Here is a 25,155-nt window from a genome sequence, read left to right on the forward strand (position 1 = left end):
GTCACTTTTATAAATCTTATATTCAGAGATATCTCTCATTGATTCTGTTTCCCTAGAGAACCTAATATAATTACTAAATATACTATTATACATATATGAAACAAAATTTCACCTCTCCCTCCCCCGGCCTCAAAAAATAACCAGGAAGGAGTTACATCATTAACATGATGACATAAAACATCCCCTGGAAAAGTTTCCCTTCAGAATCAACTAATAAAAGGACAAATCCCACTTGCTTGAAACTCTGGAGGACTATAAAGATGATGCAGCCACAAATGCTGAATCAAAGAAAAAAAATCTCTAAAATCAGGTAGGAAACTTTCATTCCAGGTCTGCCAGTCTGGACCCTTCCCCCTCAATCTTGTCTCGCTTAGGAGACACATAAAGACAGCACAACCCGGGTCCCTCCTGACACAGATGCAGACCACAGAGCCACTCACAGCAGTGAGTTAGAACCCCACACATATCCAGGCACAAGGTCCCAAGTCCTCAGAGACTCAGGACAGAACACAAGCAGCTGAATGCCACATATAAAAGTGCCCCCAGGGAAAATAAACAAACAATAAAAAAGACCATAGCAGAGCTGTTTGCAAGAGGGGCATACACTCAATCCAGTCTGTTTGCTGGACCACTTAAATGCAAAATTGACTTTTACAGAATTTCCCTCTCTGGGTCCCTGGGGCAGAATACCCTAATGGGAAGAAATTGGGGTCAAAAAAGCCTCATGGGAAAAATAAGGGGATAACTGAATTGCTGGAAAACAGGACAGGTCCCAGAACTGAAAAGTGTAAGGAAAAGGGGACATCAAGTGAGGGAGAGAATTTAAACAAATCATAGGAACTGAGGAGAAAATTCTGCAAACACACACACATACACACACAGAACAGATCAAGATTCCTGGACAGGGAACAGAGGAAAGGTGCTGGTTTGGATATATTATGTCCCCCACAAAAGCCATATTATTTAATGCAATCTTATGGAGGCAGACTTATTAATCTTTTTGATTATGGTATGACCTCTTGATTAGATGATTTCCTTGGAGGTGCATCCCCACACATTCAGGGTGGGTCTTGATTAGTTCACTGGAATATTTAAGAGCCAGCACAGACTCAGCACAGATGCTGCTGACACTTAGAGATGCTTAGAGATGCTTGAAGTTGTGGACATTTGGAGATGCGAAGCTAAGGACACACAGGAGCTAAGAGAAGACAAAACGCCCCAAGAGCAGCTGAGAGAGACATTTTGGAGATGGCCAGTGAAAGCAGATGCTTGGAGACATTTGGAGATGCTAGCCCAGAGTTTGCTCCAGAGAAGCTAAGAGAGACAAGCCCAGAGACATTTGAGAGAATGCCATTTTGAAATACAACCTGGGAGCAAAGAAACAGCAGATGGCAGTCATGAGCCTTCCCCATTGACACAGGTATTCCAGAAGTCATTGGCCATTCTTCAGTGAAGGTATCATCTTGTTAACGCCTTAGTCTGGATTCTTCTATGGCCTTAGAACTGTGAATTTGTAACCTAATAAATCCCCTTTATAAAAGCCAACCCATTTCTGGTATTTTGCATAATGGCAGCATTAGCAAACTGGAACACTCCTGGAGGTGAAACAGTTGCACAAAAAGTGCAATCCTAAAAATTGTAGGAAACACAGTTGCATGATGGTACCAGGGGCAATTGGTTGTTTGATTGCACACTTTGGATCTTTGGATAGTTGTATGGTAGGTGAACAATCTCAATAAGTAAAAAACTAAAAAAAATTGTCCCACATATCTAGGACAAGATTCAGGAGAAGAAGAGCTGAGAAAATCTGAACAGTTAAACACAGGCTACTCTAAATATCCAGAATAAGTTAGACCAAGCATCTTAACACAAAGCCAATCAACAATAAAACCCTAGGCAAGGAAAAACTAACCTTCAGCGTTAACATATCAAAACAAGCAGATGCCCAGATATCAGCAAAAAATTACAAACCATACTAAGAAGCAGGAAGGTATGGGTCAATCAAGGGAACAAATTAACTTCAGAGGAGACACAGAATTTAGAACAAGCAATCTCCTAAATCAAATCAAGGAAATGAAGAAAAATATGGATATAGGGCTAAAGGGTATTAAGAAGACAAGGTGTCCTTTTTAATATGAACAACTGAGGGTGGTCACTGCCTAGATATCCTTGAAGATTGGGAAAGTGATTAAACTAGAGGAAGGGGTAGCAACAGACAAGATGGAATTTAACAAAGGATTATGAATGCTGAATCTTTACATAATTTTCTTTTTCTTAGTTGCTGAGATATTAGAATAGCTAGAAGGAAAGAATTGAAATGGTGGAACTGCAACACATAGCATCCTTTGAAATTTGTTCTATAGCTAGTTGTTAAATTTTAATTTGAAAGCTAGTACCGCTTTGTATATATGTTATATTTCACAATAAGGAAATAACTGAAACTATGGTGCTATTACTCATAACAACTTTAATATTCTTTGAAATTTGTTCTCTAACTACTTGTTAAATTTCACATGGAAAGATATCACTCCTATGTATATATATTCTACAATAAAAAATATGATTAAAATAAGAAGGCAAGGTGTGAGCATAAAGAAGAATTTGAAAGTTTAAAAAGAAACATAGAAATTATGGGAATGAAAGGTAAAATAATAGAGATTAAAAATACACTGGACTTCTTAACCAAAAGGGGGATGTGAAAGGAAATGAAATAAGCTTCAGTGGCAGAAAGATTCCAAAAGGAGCCGAGAGGTCACTCTGGTGGGCACTCTTACACACAATTTAGACAACCCTTTTTAGGTTCTAAAGAATTGGGGTAGCTGGTGGTAGATACCTGTAACTATCAAACTACAACCCAGAACCCATGAATCTTGAAGACAATTGTATAAAAATGTAGCTTATGAGGGGTGACAATGGGATTGGGAAAGCCATAAGGACCACACTCCCCTTTGTCTAGTTTATGGATGGATGAGTAGAAAAATAGGGGAAGGAAACAAACAAACAAACAGACAAAGGTACCCAGTGTTCTTTTTTACTTTAATTGCTCTTTTTCACTTTAATTATTACTCTTGTTATTTTTGTGTGTGTGCTAATGAAGGTGTCAGGGATTGATTTAGGTGATGAATGTACAACTATCTAAAGGTACTGTGAACAACTGAATGTACGATTTGTTTTGTATGACTGCTTGGTATGTGAATATATCTCAATAAAATGAAGATAAAAAAATTAAATTAAATTAAATTAAATTAAAAAAAGGAATAAGGAATCCAACTGTCTGAAGTCCGGGAGCCCCAGCAGGACAGGTTAGCACAGTAACCGAGTCCCATGTTCTTCATGCCCTGCCTGCGCCCCAGTTTCATCAGCGCCCTGAAACCTCAGAGAAAGAAACTGCTCCAGAGTTCCAGGTCCAGACACCTGCCTGGGTGAGCAGGTCTTCACGGTAGAAGTGGATTAGGAAGTTATTACGGGGGTTCCAGGCTTCTGGGCTAGGACTCGAGGCCCTAAGTCCCATTTCCCCTTGCACTGACCTCTACACCTTTCTGTTTTCTGAGTACTACTCTGAATGAGGTTTGAGGCCCCAACCTGAGTCTATCTGTTGAGTATACTCCTAATATATAAATATATACTGTAAAGAAGTAATCTAGCAATTAATATTTAATGAAATGAAGTGTTTAGTGTCTCTTTGCTAATTGGTGTGTTACTTAGATATATAATAAGTGTCAAGAGTCTGTTTAAATTGTTAATTGGTGTGTTATTGAATTTGTATTGTTCAATTGTTCCTAATTAGTTACTGATTATCGAAATTCTTTAAAATGGGAAATTCTAAGTCTAATAGCATTCTTAATTGTAGCCCCTTGGACTGTATTTTGAAAAATTAGAAAGATTTTAGTTACAACCTTATAAAAAAGCAAAACTGCTTTCTTCCCATAACACAATCTGGCCTCAATATGATTTTGAATCTGGTGAGGAATAACCTGAATATGGTTCTATAGAAAAGAACACTGTTACAGTTAGAGTCATTCTGCAAAGGAGAGCAGAAATGGGATGAGACAATGTATATACAATCCTTTATTTGTTTCTCTCAGCAATTGAGGATGATGAGAAAATATAAAATTTTACCTGTAAAGATCAGCAGAGAAAAGAAAAATGTCCTCCCTGATTCAAATTCAGGGGATTCAATAGAGTCTTTGTTACCTCCTTCATCTGCTCCATCTTGGCCCTATAACTGAGGGGCTGATAGATCAGAAAATGAGGAAGCTCCCCTACCTCCTCCCCCTCTGTATCCCCCTTGACCGGACACAAAAGAGCCTGAGATAGAAATGTCCTCCCCTCCCAAACCTGCCAGGGTGCTCAGTTCAGCCAGGGCTGCTCTCCAAGACCAGCGGCCAAGCCACTGGCAAATGTCTACCCCTCCAGCAAGTGCCTACAGGAGCAGACAAACAGGGAGACCGAGGAAGATTTATATATGTAAATACCTCGTCCTCCACATCAAATTGAGATAACTGGGAAAATAATACCCCACTCTACAGAGAAGACCCAAAGAAAATTAGCAACCTATAACCCGATTTGGGCTAAAACTCAGGCCTTATTAAACACCTTAGTAATAGGACAAGAACAGAGAATAGTAATAGAAAAAGCAAAGCAGGAAAAAGATTGGAAAAACAAAAAGAAAATCCTGACAATCCTGACAACCCAGTGTATGCTAGAGCAAAGTTAGCACCAGGAAGGGATCCTGAATGGAATTCAAACAAGGCTGATGACGGGGCTAAATTAGAGCATTATAAACAGTATATTATTGTGAGTCTGCAAAAAGGGATCCCTAAACCCATAAACTTACAAAAACAAATAAAACAATACAAGAACCAAGGAAACTTCCTCAGCTTTCCTTGAAAGAATTTATACTACTTACCAGCAATACACAAATATAGACCTGAAAGGCCCAGAGAATGCCAAAATTGTAAATATAATCTTTATTACTCAGAGTTTTCCTGATATAAGGAGAGAGCTACAGAGAACAGATGGAGAACTAAAATCACCTATCTCTAAAGTTTATTACAACAGGAACCAAGTTAAAAAAAATACCGGCACTTCAAACGGCAAACAGGAGGCGGGGCAAGATGGCAGACTGGTGAGCTGTATGTTTTAGTTACTCCTCCAGGAAAGTAGGTAGAAAGCCAAGAACTGCGTGGACTGGACACCACAGAGCAATCTGACTTTGGGCATACTCCATACAACACTCATGAAAACGTGGAACTGCTGAGATCAGCGAAATCTGTAAGTTTTTGCGGCCAGGGGACCCGCGCCCCTCCCTGCCAGGCTCAGTCCCGGGGGAGGAGGGGCTGTCAGCTCCGGGAAGGAGAAGGGAGAACTGCAATGGCAGCCCTTATCGGAAACTCATTCTACTGCTTCAAACTCCAACCATAGATAGACTGAGACCAGACACCAGAGAATCTGAGAGCAGCCAGCCCAGCAGAGAGGAGACAGGCATAGAAAAAAAACAACACGAAAAACTCCAAAATAAAAGCGGAGGATTTTTGGAGTTCTGGTGAACATAGAAAGGGGAAGGGCCCTGAGGCGCATAAGCAAATCCTGAAGAAAAGCTGATCTCTCTGCCCTGTGGACCTTTCCTTAATGGCCCTGGTTGCTTTGTCTCTTAGCATTTCAATAACCCATTAGATCTCTGAGGAGGGCCCGTTTTTTTTTGTTTTGTTTTGTTTTGTTTTGTTTTCTTTAATCCTTTTTTCCTTTTCTAAAACAATTACTCTAAGAAGCCCAATACAGAAAGCTTCAAAGACTTGCTATTTGGGCAGGTCAAGTCAAGAGCAGAACTAGGAGAGCTCTGAGACAAAACGCAATAATCCAGTGGCTGAGAAAATTCACTAAACACCACAACTTCCCAAGAAAAGGGGGGTGTCCGCTCACAGCCACCATCCTGGTGGACAGGAAACACTCCTGCCCATCGCCAGCCCCATACCCCAGAACTGCCCCAGACAACCCAGTGTGACGGAAGTGCTTCAAATAACAGGCACACACCACAAAACTGGGCGTGGATATTAGCCTTCCCTGCAACCTCAGCTGATTGTCCCAGAGTTGGGAAGGTGGAGCAGTGTGAATTAACAAAGCCCCATTCAGCCATCAGTTCAGCAGACTGGGAGCCTCCCTACACAGCCCAGCAGCCCAGAACTCCCCTGGGGGGACGGCACTCACCTGTGACATAGCACAGTCATCCCTCAACAGAGGACCCAGGATGCACGGCCTGGAAGAGGGGCCCACTTGCAAGTCTCAGGAGCCATATGCCAATACCAAGTCCTTGTGGGTCAGTGGCAGAGACAAACTGTGGAAGGACTGAACTGAAGGATTAGACTATTGCAGCAGCTTTAAAACTCTAGGATCACCAGGGAGATATGATTGTTAGAGCCACCCCCCCCCTCCCTGACTGCCCAGAAACACGCCCCATATACAGGGCAGGCAACACCAACTACACACGCAAGCTTGGTACACCAATTGGACCCCACAAGACTCACTCCCCCACTCACCAAAAAGGCTAAGCAGGGGAGAACTGGCTTGTGGAGAACAGGTGGCTCGTGGACGCCACCTGCTGGTTAGTTAGAGAAAGTGTACTCCACGAAGCTGTAGATCTGATAAATTAGAGATAAGGACTTCAATTGGTCTACAAATCCTAAAAGAACCCTATCAAGTTCACCAAATGCCACGAGGCCAAAAACAACAGAAAATTATAAAGCATATGAAAAAACCAGACGATATGGATAACCCAAGCCCAAGCACCCAAATCAAAGGCCAGAAGAGACACAGCACCTAGAGCAGCTACTCAAAGAACTAAAGATGAACAATGAGACCATAGTACGGGAGATAAAGGAAATCAAGAAGACCCTAGAAGAGCATAAAGAAGACATTGCAAGACTAAATAAAAAAATGGATGATCTTATGGAAATTAAAGAAACTGTTGACCAAATTAAAAAGATTCTGGACACTCATAGTACAAGACTAGAGGAACTTGAACAACGGATCAGTGACCTCGAAGATGACAGAATGGAAAATGAAAGCATAAAAGAAAGAATGGAGAAAAAAATTGAAAAAATCGAAATGGACCTCAGGGATATGATAGATAATATGAAACGTCCAAATATAAGACTCATTGGTGTCCCAGAAGAGGAAGAAAAGGGTAAAGGTCTAGGAAGAGTATTCAAAGAAATTGTTGGGGAAAACTTCCCAAATCTTCTAAACAACATAAATACACAAATCATAAATGCTCAGCGAAATCCAAATAGAATAAATCCAAATAAACCCACTCCGAGACATATACTGATCACACTATCAATAGTACTGTCGGCCCAATTATAAAATGGGCAAAAGATATGAAAAGACAGTTCTCTGAAGAGGAAATACAAATGGCCAAGAAACACATGAAAAAATGTTCAGCTTCACTAGCTATTAGAGAGATGCAAATTAAGACCACAATGAGATACCATCTAACACCGGTTAGAATGGCTGCCATTAAACAAACAGGAAACTACAAATGCTGGAGGGGATGTGGAGAAATTGGAACTCTTATTCACTGTTGGTGGGACTGTATAATGGTTCAGCCACTCTGGAAGTCAGTCTGGCAGTTCCTTAGAAAACTAGATATAGAGTTACCATTCGATCCAGCGATTGCACTTCTCGGTATATACCCGGAAGATCGGAAAGCAGTGACACGAACAGATATCCGCACGCCAATGTTCATAGCAGCATTATTCACAATTGCCAAGAGATGGAAACAACCCAAATGTCCTTCAACAGATGAGTGGATAAATAAAATGTGGTATATACACACGATGGAATACTACGCGGCAATAAGAAGGAACGATCTCTTGAAACATATGACAACATGGATGAACCTTGAGGACATAATGCTAAGCAAAATAAGCCAGGCACAAAAAGAGAAATATTATATGCTACCACTAATGTGAACTTTGAAAAATGTAAAACAAATGGCTTATAATGTAGAATGTAGGGGAACTAGCAATAGAGAGCAATTAAGGAAGGGGGAACAATAATCGAAGAAGAACAGATAAGCTATTTAACGTTCTGGGGATGCCCAGGAATGACTATGGTCTGTTAATTTCTGATGGATATAGTAGGAGCAAGTTCACAGAAATGTTGCTATATTAGGTAACTTTCTTGGGGTAAAGTAGGAACATGTTGGAAGTTAAGCAGTTATCTTAGGTTAGTTGTCTTTTTCTTACTCCCTTGTTATGGTCTCTTTGAAATGTTCTTTTATTGTATGTTTGTTTTCTTTTTAACTTTTTTTTCATACAGTTGATTTAAAAAAGAAGGGAAAGTTAAAAAAAAAAAAAAAAGGAAAAAAAAAAGATTTAGTGCCCCCTTGAGGAGCCTGTGGAGAATGCAGGGGTATTCGCCTACCCCACCTCCATGGTTGCTAACATGACCACAGACATAGGGGACTGGTGGTTTGATGGGTTGGGCCCTCTACCACAGGTTTTACCCTTGGGAAGACGGTTGCTGCAAAGGAGAGGCTAGGCCTCCCTATGGTTGTGCCTAAGAGCCTCCTCCCGAATGCCTCTTTGTTGCTCAGATGTGGCCCTGTGTCTCTAGCTAAGCCAACTTGAAAGGTGAAATCACTGCCCTCACCCCTACGTGGGATCAGACACCCAGGGGAGTGAATCTCCCTGGCAACGTGGAATATGACTCCCGGGGAGGAATGTAGACCTGGCATCGTGGGACGGAGAACATCTTCTTGACCAAAAGGGGGATGTGAAAGGAAATGAAATAAGCTTCAGTGGCAGAGAGAATCCAAAAGGAGCCGAGAGGTCACTATGGTGGGCACTCTTACGCACACTTTAGACAATCCTTTTTAGGTTCTAAAGAATTGGGGTAGCTGGTGGTGGATACCTGAAACTATCAAACTACAACCGAGAACCCATGAATCTCGAAGACAATTGTATAAAAATGTAGCTTATGAGGGGTGACAAGGGGATTGGGAAAGCCATAAGGACCACACTCCACTTCGTCTAGTTTATGGATGGATGAGTAGAAAAATAGGGGAAGGAAACAAACAGACAAAGGTACCCAGTGTTCTTTTTTACTTCAATTGCTCTTTTTCACTCTAATTATTATTCTTGTTATTCTTGTGTGTGTGCTAATGAAGGTGTCAGGGATTGATTTGGGTGATGAATGTACAACTATGTAATGGTACTGTGAACAATCGAAAGTACGATTTGTTTTGTATGACTGCGTGGTATATGAATATATCTCAATAAAATGAAGATTAAAAAAAAAAAAAAAGACATAATGCTGAGCAAAATAAGCCAGGCACAAAAAGAGAGATATTGTATGTTACCACTAATGTGAATTCTGTGAAAAATGTACAATGTTTTATACTGTAGAATGTAGGGGACCTAGAGATACCAATTAGTGGAGGGGGAATGATAATCTAATAAGAACAGATAAACTATGGAGGGTAATCTCAAGGTTATGGGAATGCTCAGGAATGATTATGGTTTGTAAACTTTCTTGGATATAGTAAGATCATGTTGGAAGCAATAGAGTTATTTTAGGTTTTTTTTTTCTCTTATTCCTTTGTTTTCTTAGGGGTTGTTAATTTTCTTGGGGTATGGTAGGAACATGTTGGAAGCAATGTAGTTATTTTAGATTATTTGTTTTTCTTACTCCTCTGTTTGGACATGGTTTATTAATTTTCTTGGGGTATGGTAGGAACATATTGGAAGCAAAGTAGTTATTTTAGGTTATTTGTTTTCCTTAATCCATTGCTTTGTTTGAAATGTTGTGGGGTTTTTTTGGTGGTTGTTTGCCTGTTTGTTTTTAATTTTTGATAAACAAAGTTAAAAAATTGAAAAAAAAAATCAGTAGAAAAATGGGAGTAAAAACTAAATGACAAATAGGGTGGGATGGGGGGATGGTTTGGGTATTCTCTTTTCACTTTTATTTTTTATTCTTATTCTGATTCTTTCTGATGTAAGGAAAATGTTCAGAAATAGATTGTGGTGATGAACGCATAACTATATGATCATACTGTGAACAGTTGATTGTATACCAGGGATGACTGTATGGTTTGTGAATATATTTCAATAAAACTGAATTAAAAAAAATAAATAAATAAATGGCATTGTGGTAAAACCCAAAATGTTGGAAACTACACAGGATAAAAAATCTAGTTTCTACATAAATAAATTGCAAGAAGGAAAAAGAATGGGGGAAAAGAACCTATAGATTAAAATAAATTTTAGAAGGTGTATCAATCATTTGTAATCTATGGACCTTACTTGGATCCTGATTCAAACTATTTTAAAAAATGAGACAACTGGAAAAATGGACACTGACTGGTATTTAATGAATTTGATGAACAATAATTAAGGAATTATTATTAAATATTAGATGTGATAATGGTATTGGGGTAATATTTTTTACAGAGTCCTTATCCTTTAGAAATACATACTTAAATATTTATGAATAAAATACATTATCTGGGATTTTCTTCAAAATAATCCTGGGAAGTTATAATAGATGGGACCAAACTGGCCACAAGTGGATTAACTGCCAAAGCTAAGTGATAGATGTATGAGAGTTGATGACATTATTCTCTTTATTTTTGTAAATGCTTGAAATTTTCCATAATAAAGTTGTTTTTTAATCAAAAAAAAAAAAAAAAAAAAAAGGCAAACAGCACTTCCAGGGCTCTATTACAAAGAAACACCTCTTCTCTCAACCTCCACCAGGAGCTTCAGGTGACAATACAGGTGGGAAAACAATTAATTGAGTTCCTTATTAATGTAGGAGATTAAATAAAAACCTAATGCGATTTTCAACCAATCAGCTACTGTAACAGGAATGTCTGGTAAAAATGCAAAGAAACCATATCTAGAGCCGCTAGACTGCGTAACTAAAACCAAACTTTTAAAGCATAGCTTCCTGTACTTACCTAAAATGTCCAATTCCCTTACTAGGGAAAATCCTGTTAGCCAAGTTAGGTGCCCAAATAACTTTTTTCCTAGATTGTTTATCAGTAAGAGTGCCTCCAGGACAAACTTGTGCATTGCAAGCGGCACTGCTGTTCCCTAAGGAAGGCAACTAAATCATTGCTATCCCAGAAGAAATCTTAAAAGCTATTAAACCGAACATATAAGCTGATGAAAAACCTGGAAATGCAAACTAATAATTCATGTAAAAATCCAACAGGCATGTACTCTACATCATATCAGAGAAGCAATTATTCCATTAACACAGTATGTGGATAATATCTTAATTATGTCATACCAGAAAAAAAATTATACTTCAAATTAGTAAGTTTAAAAAAAAAATACATTGGAGGCATACAACAGCAGATTTGAACAGACAGAAGAAAGAATCAGTGAACTAGAAGACAGAACAATCGAAATCATACAGTCAGAAGAACAGATAGGGAAGAAAATAGGAAAAAAAATGAGCAGTTTCACAGGGATTTGAATGACAGCATGAAGCATACAAACATATGCATCATGGGTGATCCAGAAGGAGAAAGAGAAAGGAACAGAAAGAATATCTGAGGAAATAATGGCCAAAAATTTCCCAACTCTTATGAAAGACATGAATATACATGTCAAGAAGCACAGTGTGCTGGTTTGAATATATTATGCCCCCCAGAAAAAGCCATATTCTTTGATGCAATCTTGTGAGGCAGAATGGAATGCTTGGATTAGGTTGTTTGCATGGAAATGTGCCCCACTCAACTGTGGGAGATGACTCCAATTGGATAATTTCCATAGAGGTGTTACCCCACCCATTCAGGGTGGGTCTAAATTAAATCACTGGAGCCGTATAAATGAGCTGACAAACAGAAGGAACTGAGTGCAGCTGAGAGTGACATTTTTAAGAGGAGCTACAGCCAAGAGGGACACTTTGAAGAAAGCACAGGAGCTGCAGATGAGAGACAGTTTGAAGACAGCTGTTGAAAGTAGACTCTTGCTCCAGAGAAGCTAAGAGAGGACAAATACCCCAAGTGCAACTAAGAGTGACATTTTTGAGGAACTGCAGCCTAGAGAGGAATGTCCTGGGAGAAAGCCATGTTGAAACAAGAACTTTGGAGCAGACGGCAGCCACCTGCTTTCCCAGCTAACAGAGATTTTCCAGAGACCACTGGCCATCCTCCAGTGAAGGTACCCGATTGCTAATGTGTTACCTTGGACACTTTATGGCCTTAAGACTAACTGTGTAACCAAATAAACCTCCCTCCCTTTTTTTATTTTGAAATAATTTCAAACATATAGGACAGTTGTAAATACAATACAAACCCCATACTGAGAGCTCCAACACCCCCCCACCCCCAGATATCCGTATCTACCAATTTACATTTTGCTACCTTTGCAGTACCTTTCTCTTTTCTTCCTTCCTTCCTTTCTTCCTCTCTCCCTCCCTCCCCCTCTTTCTTTCAACTATATCTATTATCTTTCTATCAATTATCTATCTGCCCATTTATCATCTTCTGAACATTTGAGAGCAGGCTGCATATATCATACTCCTTAAACTCATAACAATTCCATGTACATTTCCTACAAACAAGGATATTCACTTATGTCATTAACTTAACTACAGTTAATTCAAGAAAATTAATATGGATATAAAGCTTAAATTCTATGTTCCACTTTTTCCTTATGCCCCCTTTGAGCTTTTCTCCTCCATTCTTAGATCCAATCCAGTATCATATATTGCATTGATGGTCACTAACTCTTAATTAACTTTTTTTTTAAATTAACTATATCAAAAAAAAATTTTCTTTTAAAAACATACACAATAAAAAAACATTTCAAACAAACCATAACAAGGGAGTAAGAAAAAGACAACCAACCTAAAGTAACTACTTTACTTCCAACATGGTCTTACTCTACCCCAAGAAAATAACCTAATATGGCAACATTTCTGTGAACTTGTTCCTACCACACCCATCAGAAATTAACAAACCAAAGTCATTTGTGGGCATTCCCAGAATGTTAAATTTACCCACGATACCTTATCTGTTCTTATTGGGTTATTGTTCCCCCTTCATAAATTGCTCTCTGTCACTAGTTCCCTTACATTCTACATTATAAACCATTTATTTTAGGAGCATGTTGTTTATAACCTCCAGGTGTTTGTGAATTTTCTAAGTCTCTGATGGTTATTGACTTCTAAATGTATCTCATTGGGGTCAGAGAATGTCCTTTGAATAATTTCAAGTTTTTAAATTTATCGAGGCTTGTTTTATGTCCCAGCATATGGTCTACTCTGGAGAAAGTTCCATGATAACTAGAGAAGAATGTGCATCCTGGTGATTTGGGATGTGATGTTCTACATATGTCTGTTAAATCAAAATCATTTATCAGATTGTTTAGGTTTTCAATTTCCTTCTTGGTCTTCTGTCTGGTTGATCTATCTATAGGAGAGAGTGATGTGTTGAAGTCTCCCACAATTATTGTGAAAACATCCATTGCATCCTTTAGTTTTGCTAGTGTTTGTCTCATGTATTTTGTGACATCATGATTGGATGCATAAGCATTTATGATTTTTATTTCTTCTTGTTGAATTGCCCCTTTTATTAGTACGTAGTGGCCTTCTTTGTCTCTCATAACATCCTTGCATTTAAAGTCTATTTTATCTGAGATTAATATTGCCTACTCCTCCTTTCTTTTGGCTGTAGCTTGCATGAAGTATTTTTTTCCATCCTTTCACTTTCAATTTCTTTGTGTCCCTGTGTCTAAGATGAGTCTCTTGTATGCAACATATTGACGGTTCATATTTTTTTATCCATTCTGTCAATCTGTATCTTTTAATTGGGGAATACTCCATTTACATTCAAAGTTATCACTGTGAAGGCACTTCTTGTATCAGCCATCCTATCCTTTGGTTTATGTTTGTCAGAAGTATTTTTCCCCTCTCTCTCTTAATGGCCTTTATTGAACCAATATTGAATCTCTTTAGTACTGAACCTTTCTCCATATCTCTCCTTTCTTTCTCTGTCTGTAGGGCTCCCTTTAGTATCTGAAGTAGGGCAGGACTTTTATTAGCAAAATGTCTTAGCATTTGTTTGTCTCTGAAAAATTTAAGCTCTCCCTCAAATTTGAAGGAGAGCTTTGCTGGATAAAGTATTCATGGTTGGAAATTTTTCTCTCTCAGGATTTTAAATATGTCATGCCACTGCTTTCTCGCCTCCATGGTAGCCACTGAGTAGTCACTACTTAGTCTTATGCTGTTTCCTTTGTATGTGGTGGATTGCTTTTCTCTTGCTGCTTTCAGAACTTGCTCCTTCTCTTCAGTATTTGACAGTGTGATCAGAATATGTCTCGGAGTGGGTTTATTTGGATTTATTCTATTTGGAGTTCGCTGGGCATTTATGATTTGTGTATTTATGGTGTTTAGAAGATTTGGGAAGTTTTCCCCAACAATTTCTTTGAATACTCTTCCTAGACCTTTATCCTTCTCTTCCCCTTCTGAGACACCAATGGGTCTTATATTTGGACGTTTTATTTTACTTATCATATCCCTGTGGTCCATTTCTATTTTTTTTATTTTTTCCCCATTCTTTCTTTTGTTCTCTCATTTCCCGTTCTATGATCCTCGAGGTCGCTGACTCATTGTTCTGTTTCCACTAGTCTTGTGCTATGAGTATCCAGAATCTTTTTAATTTGGTCAACAGTTTCTTTTATTTCCATATGATCATCTAATTTTTTATTTATTCTTGCAATTTCTTCTTTATACCTTTCTAGGGTCTTCTTCATGACCCTTATATCCTGTGTCATGCTCTTCTTTATGTCCTTTATATCCTGTGCCATGCTCTCATTGTTTGTCTTTAGTTCTTTGATTAATTGCTCCAAGTACTGCGTCTCCTCTGATCTTTTGATCTTTTGATTTGTTTGGGTTTGGGTTACCCACATCATCTGGTTTTAACATATGCTTTAAAATTTTCTTTTGTTTTTGGCCTCTTGGCATTTGCTTTACTTGATAGGGTTCTTTTAGGATATGTAGGATTATTCAAAGATGAATCTCTAATTTGTCAGATGTACAGCTTGGTGGCATACACTTTCTCTAACTAATCAGCAGATGGCGTCCACGAGTCACCTATTCCCCTCAAGTCAGTTCTCCCCAACTTTGTGTTTGTGGTGTGGGGGTCTGATTCTTGTGGGGTCTAATTGGTGCACCAAGTTTTGGTGTGTTGTTGGTGCTGTCCGCCCTGAATGTGCAGCATGTGTCTGAGTGGTTAGGGAGGGAGGGCAGCTTTAATATTCAAACCTCCCAGGTGTTCCTGGAGATTTAAGGCTGTTGCAAGAGTCTAAACCTTTATTTCAGTCTAGCCACAGATTGTCTCTGCCGCTGACCCACAAGTCCTTGGTATTGGCATATGGTCCCTGGGATTTCCAAATGGGCCCCTCTTCCAAGCCATGTCCTTCTAGGGCCTCTGTTGAGGGAAGGTTGTGCTACATCACAAGTGCACACCATCCCTCAAGGGAAGTTCTGGGCTGCCGGGCCGTGTAGGTGTGTTCCCACCCTGCTGTAAGGATGGCTGTATGGGGCATGCCAATTTCCCCCTTTTTGCATAGCTCCGCCTTCCCAGCTCCGGGACAATTAGCTGTGGGTGCGCGAAAGGCTATTGTCCATGCCTGACACTGTGGCATTTGCACGTGCGTTGGAAACACCCCCCCCACCCCCATCACACTGGGTTTCTTGGTGCGGCTCTGGGCTGAGGTCCCGGCACTGGGCAGGAGCATTCCCAGCCTACTGAGAAGATGGCTGCAAGGGGCATGGTTTTTTCCCCTTTTGGCTAACCTCTGCCTTCCCTGCTCCAAGACAATTAGCAGCTGGTGCATGAAAGGCTATCTTCCACACTAGATATTGAGCCGTTCGCACAGCTCATTCCTGCCATGCTTCACTGTGCGGTTCTTGCTGCCGTATCTGCAGCTGCTTTTGGGCTTTTTTTCAAAAAGAACTAGTCCGCCTCCAAATGCCAACCCTCGGTTTCCCCACATCGCTGCATGGCTGCCGTATATTCAGCGGCTTACTCACTCATTTCAGAACGCAGACTCCTGGTTTCACCAAGTGCATGGTCCCTGTGGATTTAGCAGACCTTGTCCAGCTGCTGCATCGCTGGAACTGGTGTTCTGGATCACTTTCTGGCTTTTATCTAGTATTTTTCATGGAGGTGTTTTTTTGCCCTGTCTCACCTAGCTGCCATCTTAGGTTCTCCTCTCAAACCCCCTTTTATAACAGCCAATCCATCTCTGGTGTTTTGCACTCCGGCAGCATTAGCAAACTAGAACAGATTTTGGTATTGTGAGTGGGGTGCTTTTGCTGCTGAGTTTGCAAATATCAAACATGTTGGAATGGTTTTTGGATGGATAAGGGAAAGATTCCGGAAGAATTGTGAGGAGCTTGATAGAACAGGCCTGAACTGCTTTGAAGAGACTGTTTGTGCAAATATGGACTCTAAAGATACTTCTGAAGAGGCCTTGAGCAAAAATGATGAATGTGTTATTGCAAACTGGAAGGAAGGCAATCCTTGTTTTAAAGTGGTGGAGAATTTGGCAAAATTGAGTCCTGGTGTTGGATGGAAGGCAGAGTTTGAAAGCAACAACCTAGAATATTTAGCTGATGAGATCTCCAAGCAAAATATAGAAGAAGTAACCTGGCTTTTACTTGCAGCTTAGAGTAAAATGCAAGAGGACAGAGATAAGCTGAGAAATGAACTCTTGGTTTCAAAGAAACCAGAAACACATGGCCTGAAAAACTCTGGGCTTCCAGGGGGTGAAACCCCAGAAGCTACAGCCCAACATGAGGATGTAACCAAACATGGAACCCAGCCACCATTTCAGTACAAGCAAAGATTGAAGGAGTTAAGCAAAAAGGATCTGTGGAAAGTCCTATTGTCTGACAGCTTTGACCCCTGTGTGCTTCATTCGAAGCCAAAAGAATTTTTGTGAGCTCTTTACAGACAGAGCCGCTGCTGGTCAGGGCCGGAGGAGACCGACAAGGAACAAACTGAAGGAAAAACTTCTTCAAAGACAGAGCCATGGAGGTTGAGGTCTGGGGTCAAGAGATCTCAGGCTGCAAGAGCGGAGTGGCCCACATGCATGGAAAGGGTGAGTTTGGCCCGGAGGTCGAGGGTGGGTCTTCCACCTCAATGTTCAGGAAAGGTGTTGCCACCTCAGGTCTCAAAGAGCACATTCCCAGGTGACTGGGGAGAGCCTGGCTGCCACGCCACTGTTCTGAAGGGGTTGAGCATGTGCCCTGTAAATGGAAGGGAATCTGGGTGCTGCCCTGATGTTTGAGGAGGGTAGGGCCGAGAAGGTGGTCTCCCCAATGTGTGGATATGTTGGAGAACTCACCCCAGCATTTGGAGAGGAAAGGACTGCCGAAAAGGCCCTTAGAAAGGGTTAGACTCCCGCTCTCTCAAGCCCCAAGGATGCAATGTCATTCTGTAAATGACTCTCAGACTTTGAAATCTAATGGAGTTTGTCCTGCAGGTTTTAGGAACTGTTTTGGTCCTGTGAACCCTGTTTTCCTTTCAGTTTCTCCTTATGGCAATGGGAATGTTTATCCTATGACTGTCCCTCCTTTGTATATTGGAAGCACATAACTTGTTCTAAGTTTACAGGTCCACAGTCAGAGGGGAATTTTGCTTTTGGACAGACCACAACTGTAACTGATTTAATGGGATCTTGTACTTAACTATTGTTACTGAAACGATTTAAGTTTTTGTGATATTGTGATGGGATGAATGTATTATGCATTTGGAAAGAATATGTTTTTCTGGGATCCAGGGGATGGAATGTGACAGTTTGAATGTATTATGTCCTCCAGAAAAAGCCATATTCTTTGATGCAATCTTGTGGGGCAGACATATTAGCGAGGATTAAGTTGGAATGCTTGGATTAGGTTGTTTGCATGGAAATGCGCCTCACCCAACTGTGGGTGATGACTCTAATTGGATAATTTCCATGGAGGTGTTACCCCACCCATTCAGGGTGGGTCTAAATTAAATCATTGGAGCCATATAAATGAGCTGACAAACAGAAGGAACTGAGTGCAGCTGAGAGTGACATTTTTAAGAGGAGCTACAGCCAAGAGGGACACTTTGAAGAAAGCACAGGAGCTGCAGATGAGAGACATTTTGAAGATGACCATTGAAAGCAGACTCTTGCTCTGGAGAAGCTAAGAGAGGACAAATACCCCAAGTGCAACTAAGAGTGACATTTTTGAGGAACTGCAGCCTAGAGAGGAATGTCCTGGGAGAAAGCCATTTTGAAACCAGAACTTTGGAGCAGATGCCAGCCATGTGCCTTCCCAGCTAACAGAGGTTTTCCGGACGCCATTGGCCATCCTTCAGTGAAGGTACCTGATCGCTGATGTGTTACCTTGGACACCTTATGGCCTTAAGACTATAATTGTGTAATCAAATAAACTCCCTTTTATAAAAGCCAATCCATCTTTGGTGTTTTGCATTCTGGCAGCATTAGCAAACTAGAACACATAGTTTACTCCAAACAGAATAAACCCTAATAGACCTACTCTGAGACACACACTAATCAGAATGTCAAATGCCAAAGATAAATAGAGAAATCTGAAAGCAGCAAGAGAAAAACAATTCATCACATACAAGGAATCTGCAATAAAATTAAGTGGCAATTTCTCATCAGAAACCATGGAAGCAAGAAGGCAGTGGGATGATATATTTAAGGTACTGAAAGAGAAAAACTGCCAGCCAAGAATTCTTTATCTGGAAAAAGTGTCCTTCAAAAATGAAGAAGAGTTTAAAATATTCACAGATAAACAGAAACTGAGAGAGTTCACCAACAAAAGATGTGACCACAAGAATTACTAAAGGGAGTTCTGCAGGTTGAAAGGAAAAGACAGGAGACAGTGACTTGGAATAGTGTGAAAAAATGAATATCTTCAGTAAGGGAACTAAAAGGATAAATGGAAAACCCAATAGTGATTAAACTCTACTGTTTAATTCCTATATGAGAAAGAATACAATTGAATAAGAAAAGGCCACATTTCCAAAAGGACATGCAAAATATAAAGAAGTAATGTGGGACAAAAACAACATAAAGAGAGGCAATAGAGGGATATGGGAAAAGAGAAAGTATATGGTATTGAAGCTAAGCTGGTACATTTTCAAATTAGTAGGTTATAGACCTAGATTGGTAAAACAAACCCCAGCATAACCACAAATAAAATATTTTTAAAATACACAGAAATAGAAACAAGTTAGGGATCAGACACATGACAAAATATTCAATTATACAAAAAGGAGGTTGTAATAAAGGAAAAGGGAGACCAGAAAAAGATACAACATATAAAAACCAAATGACAAAATGTCTTAGGTGAGTACTGCCCTTACAATAATAGCACTGAATGTTAATGGATTAAACTCCCCAATCAAAAGACACAGATTGGCAGAATGGATATTTAACATGGTCCAACTATATGTTGTTTACAAGAGATTCAACTTAGACCCAAAGATACAAATAGGTTGAAAGGGAAAGGATGGAAAAATGTATTCCATGAAAATAATAACAAAAAATGACTGGGGTAGCTATACTAATATAGTAGACCTTTAGTCAAAAACTGTTATAAGAGACAAAGAAGGACATTATATTTTAATAAAAGGGTCAATCCACCATAATAATCTTAAAAATCTATGCACTTAACAAAAGTGTCCAAAAATACATGAGGCAAACACTGGCAAAACTGAATTGAGAAATAGACACCTCCACAATAATTGGAAACTGCAATGTACCACTTTCATCAATAGAGAGAACATCTAGACAGAAGATCATAAGGAAACAGAGAACATGCATAACATGATAAATGAATTAGACTTAACAGGCATATACAGAACATTGCATTCCAAAGCAGCAGGATATTCTTTCCTCTTAAGTACACATGGATTGTTCTCCAGGATAGACCACATGCTAGATCACAAAGCAAGTCTCAATGAATTTTAAAAGGCTGAAATTATACAAAGGATCTTCTATGATCATACTGGAATGAAGCTGGAAATCAATAAAGGCAGAGAACTGGAAAAGCCAGAAATATATGAAGGTTAAACAACACACTCTTAAACAATCAGTGGGTCAAAGAAGAAATTACAAGGGAAATATCTTTAGGTGAATGAAAATGAGAACACCAACATATCAAAACTTAAGGGATGCAGTAATGGCAGCACTCAGAGGGAAATTTATATCCCTAAACACCTAAATTAAGAAAGAAGAAAGAATTAAAATCAAAGATCTAACTGCAAACCTGGAGGTACTCGATAAAGAAAAGCAGACTAAACCTAAAGCAAGCAGAAGGAAAGGAATAGTACATTAGAGCAAAAATAAATGAAATAGAGAATTTTTTTAAAAAGAGAATTAACAAAACCAAAAGATAGCTCTTTGGAAAGATCAATAAAACTGACAAACCCTTAGCTAGATTGAGTAAGAAAAATGAATAGAAAATGCAAATAAATAAAATCAGAAATCAAAGGGGAGACATTACTACTGACCCCACAGAAATAAAAAAAAAAGATCATGAGAGGATACTATGAAGTGTATGCCAATAAATTTGACAATCTAGACGAAATGGACAAATTCCTAGAAACACAAAACAATCTACACTGACTCCAGAAGAAATACAAGGTCTCAACAGACTAATTACAAGTAAAGAGATTGAATCAGTAATCAAAAATCTCCCAACCAAGAAAAGCCTAGGACCAGATGGATTCACAGGTGAATTCTACCAAACGTTACAAGAAGAATTAATACCAAACCTTCTAAAACTCTTCCAAAAATTTGAACAAGAAGGAATACTTCCTAACTCATTCTATGAGGCCGTCACCCTCATACCAAAGTCAGATAAATATACCACAAGAGAAGAAAATTACAGGCCAAAACCCCTTATGACTCTAGATGCAGAAATCCTCAACAAAATACTAGCAAACCAAATCCAACAGCACATTAAGAGTTAAACACCAGGGCACATAGTGATCCCAGCATGCTGGGGTATGCGGTACCAGCTAGTGTGGCTGCTGCACTCTGCACTGCCCAGCACCTTCCATTCTGCTTTTAGCATCTGCCTGCCACTTCAGGAGCACATCTCTGGTTTCCAAAAAAAAAGATTTACAGCAAAATGAATAACTCAGCTAACAAGAGAATAGGAAATCACATTATCAAATCTCCTGAAAACAAGAAAGAATACTGTGGACTAGAACTGGCTAATGGCATCAAAGTACTCCTCATCAGTTATCCTACAATAGATAAGTCATCAGCAGCACTTGATGTACACATAGCTTCACTGTCAGATCCTATAAATATTGCTAGCTTAAGTCATTTTTGTAAAAACATATGTTATTTTTGGGAACAAAGAAATACCTGAAAGAAAATGAATATGGCCAGTTTCTCAGGGAGCATGTAGGAAGTTCAAATGCTTTTACTAGTGGAAAGCATACCAATTACTATTTTAATGTTTCCCATGAACACCTAGAAGTTGCCCTAGACAGATTTGCACAAATCTTCCTGTTCCTCTTGTTTGATGAGAGTTGTAAAGACAGAGAGGTGGATACAGTTGATTCAGAACATGAGAAGAATGTGATGAAAGATGCCTGGAGACTCTTCCAGTTGGAAAAAGCTACAGGGAATCCCAAACACCCCTTCAGCAAATTTGGGACAGGTAACAAATATACTCTAGAGACTAGACCAAAACAAGAAGACACTGATGTAAGATAAGAGCTACTGAAATTTCATTCTACTTATTATTCATCCAACTTAATGGTTATTTTTGTTTTGGGTCAAGAATATTTAGAGGACTTGACAAATCTGGTGTTAAAGTTATTTTCTGAAGTAGAGAACAAAAATGTCCCATCGCCAGAATTTCCTGAACACCCTTTCCAAGAGGACAACTTTAGAAAATAGTACCCATGAAGGATATTAGAAATCTTTACATGACATTTCCTATATCTGACCTTCAGAAATACTACAAATCAAATCCTGGCCATTATATTGGTCATCTCATTGGGCATGAAGGTCCTGTAAGTCTGTTATCAGAACTTAAATCAAAGGGCTGGGTAAATACTCTTGTTGGGGGGCAGAAGGAAAGAACTGGAGGCTTTGTGTTTTTTATCATTAACGTGGACTTGACTGAGGAAGGATCATTACATGTTAAAGATATAATTTTGCTTGTTTCAATACATTCAGAAGTTACATGTAGAAGGACCTCAAGAATGGGTTTTCCAAGAGTGCAAGGACTTGAATGCAGTTGCTTTTAGGTTTAAAGGTAAATAGAGGCTATGGGGCTATATATCTAAGATTGTAGGAATACTGCATGATTATCCCCTAGACGTGCTCACCACTGAATATTTGCTGGAAGAATTTAGACCTGATTTAATAGGGATAGTTCTTGATAAACTCAAGACCAGAAAATGTCTGGGTTGCAATAGTTTCCAAATCTTTTGAAGGAAGAACTGATTGCACAGAAGAGTGGTATGGAACCCAGTACAAACAAGAAGCTGTATCAGATGAAGTCATTAAGAAATGGCAAAATGCTGACCTGAATGGTAAATTTAAACTTCCTACAAAGAATGAATTTATTCTTACAAATTTTGAGATTTTATCATTAGAAACAGAGGTGACACCGTACCCTGCTCTTATTAAGGATAGAGTAATGAGCAAACTCTGGTTCAAACAAGATAAGTTTTTCTTGCCAAAAGCTTATCCCAACTTTGAATTTTTCAGCCCTTTTGCTTATGTGGACCCCTTGCACTGCAACATGGCCTATTTGTACCTTGAGGTTCTCAAAGACTCACTCAACGAGTGTGCATATTGCAGCAGAGCTAGCAGACTTGAGCTATGATCTCCAAAATACCATCTATGGGATGTACCTCTCAGTGAAAGGTTCCAATGACAAGCAGCCAATTTTGCTAATGAAGATTACTGAGAAAATGGCTACCTTTGAGATTGATGAAAAAAGACTTGAAATTATCAAGGAGGCATATATGCGATCTCTTAACAATTTCCAGGCTGAACAGCCTCACCAGCATGCCATGTACTACCACCGCTTGCTGATGACAGAAGTGGCCTGGTCTAAAGATGAATTAAAAGAAGCCCTAGATGATGTCACCCTCCCTTGCCTTAAGGCCTTTATGCCTCAGCTCCTGTCATGGCTACTCATTGAAGCCCTTCTCCATGGAAACACAACAAAGCAGGCTGCATTAGGAATGATGCAGATGGTTGAAGACACCCTTACTGAACATGCTCATACCGAACCTCTCCTTCCAAGCCATCTAGTTCAAAAAGGGATGGTTTGTTTATAAGCAGAGGAACGAAGCTCAAAATAACTGGGACATTGAGATATACTACCAAACAGACATGCAGAGCACTTCAAAGAACATATTTCTGGAGTGCTTCTGTCAGATCATCTCAGAGCCTTGCTTCAATACACTGAACACCAAGGAGCAGCTAGGCTATATCGTCTTCAGCAGGTCACGTCAAGCCAATGGCATACAGGGCTTGTGATTCATCATCCAGTCAGAAAAGCCACCTCACTACCTAGAAAGCCAAGTAGAGGCTTTCTTAATTACCATGGAAAAGTCCATAGAGGACATGACAGAAGAGGCCTTCCAAAAACACATTCAAGCACTAGCAATTCGTCACCTAGACAAACCAAAGAAACTTTCTGCAGAGGGTGCTAAATATTGGGGGGAAATCATCTCTCAGCAATTCAATTTTGACAGAGATAATACAGAAGTTGCATATTTAAAAACACTTACCAAGGAAGATATCAAATTCTACAAGGAAATGTTGGCAGTAGATGCTCCAAGGAGATACAAGTCATCCGACTGTGTACTTGCCCGGTAAATGGATTCCTGTCCTATTGTTGGAGAGTTCCCATGCCAAAATGATGTAAATTTGTCACAAGCACCAGCCTTGCTGCAGCCTGAAGCCATTCAGAACATGACTGAGTTCAAGCATGGTTTGCCACTGTTTTGCCTTGTGAAACCACATATCAACTTCATGGCTGCAAAACTCTGAAGATTTCCCATAGGTAGGAAAGTGCAAGTGGATGTATTCCTAAGTCTTCCAGGGGCTAGGAAAACAATTTTGGCCACTTCGGTCATTTCTGCTTTATTGTTAGAGAGAGAAGCAGAAAAACAGAAATGTCTTATGTAGAAATATTAAAAATACAAAGTAATTAAATTACAAAATCTTATAGATGTAGAGTATTTTTAAAATACATGCCTTTTAAATATTTTTAAATTTTTGTTTTCTTTACTAAGAGAAATTTCCCATATATAACAATGCTTAAAATGGTAAGTGATACTCCTATAGATCTTCCTTCCCCAGTCTTTAAAATAGTCACTTGTCAGGAGAAAAACAAGTTTGTGTTTTCTCTAAAAGCCTCCTAGGTTGACAGAAAAGGTTTCAAAACATTTCAAAAACTAATACCTTTTTCAAAATCGATCCTCAAATTTGTTTTCTTCTTGATGGTTTCATGTAAATCGACAAAGAACATTACATTTGGCAGATAATGAAAAAAGCAATATAATTTTCTTTTATTAGTGAAACTGTTTACATAAGGCCTGGTTTTAATCTTTTAATAAAACTTGAACATGTTTTATATTCAAACTAGTAAAATGCTGGAAAACCCTAGAAAGTCCTACTTATTTACAGTGGCAAAATTTACATAGATTTTGTCCCAAACTAAATTTCTCAGGATTACTGTGGTTTGTTTCTTTCTGATTTAATTATATTTACATTATTGTTCATAATTGGTTTGCAGTGTTCCATCAGTCTTAACTTTTTCCCATCAGTATGTAGCTATATTTATTTAACAAGTACAATAGGGTCAACTTCAGATCCTACTGAGTGTGTGACATGCTTTTCCAACTTCAGCTGTTATAGACACCTGTAATTTTTCACTACCTTGAAATTGCACTCAATTTGCAAACCAAAATATTTTGCCCCATTATGAAATTAAAAGGTAACAATTCAAAGCCACCTTTTTGGAAGTATAAAAAATAAAGACTTGAGTTCTTTAATACGATGGTTTTCCTAAGACTCTAAAATCCCTTGTTGCTACTAATCTAATCTTGCCTTAAGTGTTATTGTTTTAATATATACATATAAACAT

The 25,155-nt window shown here is 39.1% G+C and overlaps 1 long non-coding RNA gene and 1 pseudogene across 1 annotated transcript in view; one reads left to right on the top strand and one right to left on the bottom strand.

Moving 5' to 3' along the window:
- LOC119515001 overlaps positions 1-25,155 on the bottom strand; it is a 107,628-nt gene that overhangs the window by 63,374 nt on the left and 19,099 nt on the right. The window lies entirely within an intron of this gene.
- On the top strand, positions 21,035-24,056 carry LOC119515000 (annotated as a pseudogene).

The sequence above is a fragment of the Choloepus didactylus genome, chromosome 18 (assembly GCF_015220235.1).
Source record: "Choloepus didactylus isolate mChoDid1 chromosome 18, mChoDid1.pri, whole genome shotgun sequence".
In the NCBI taxonomy this organism is placed as follows: Eukaryota; Metazoa; Chordata; class Mammalia; order Pilosa; family Megalonychidae; genus Choloepus; species Choloepus didactylus.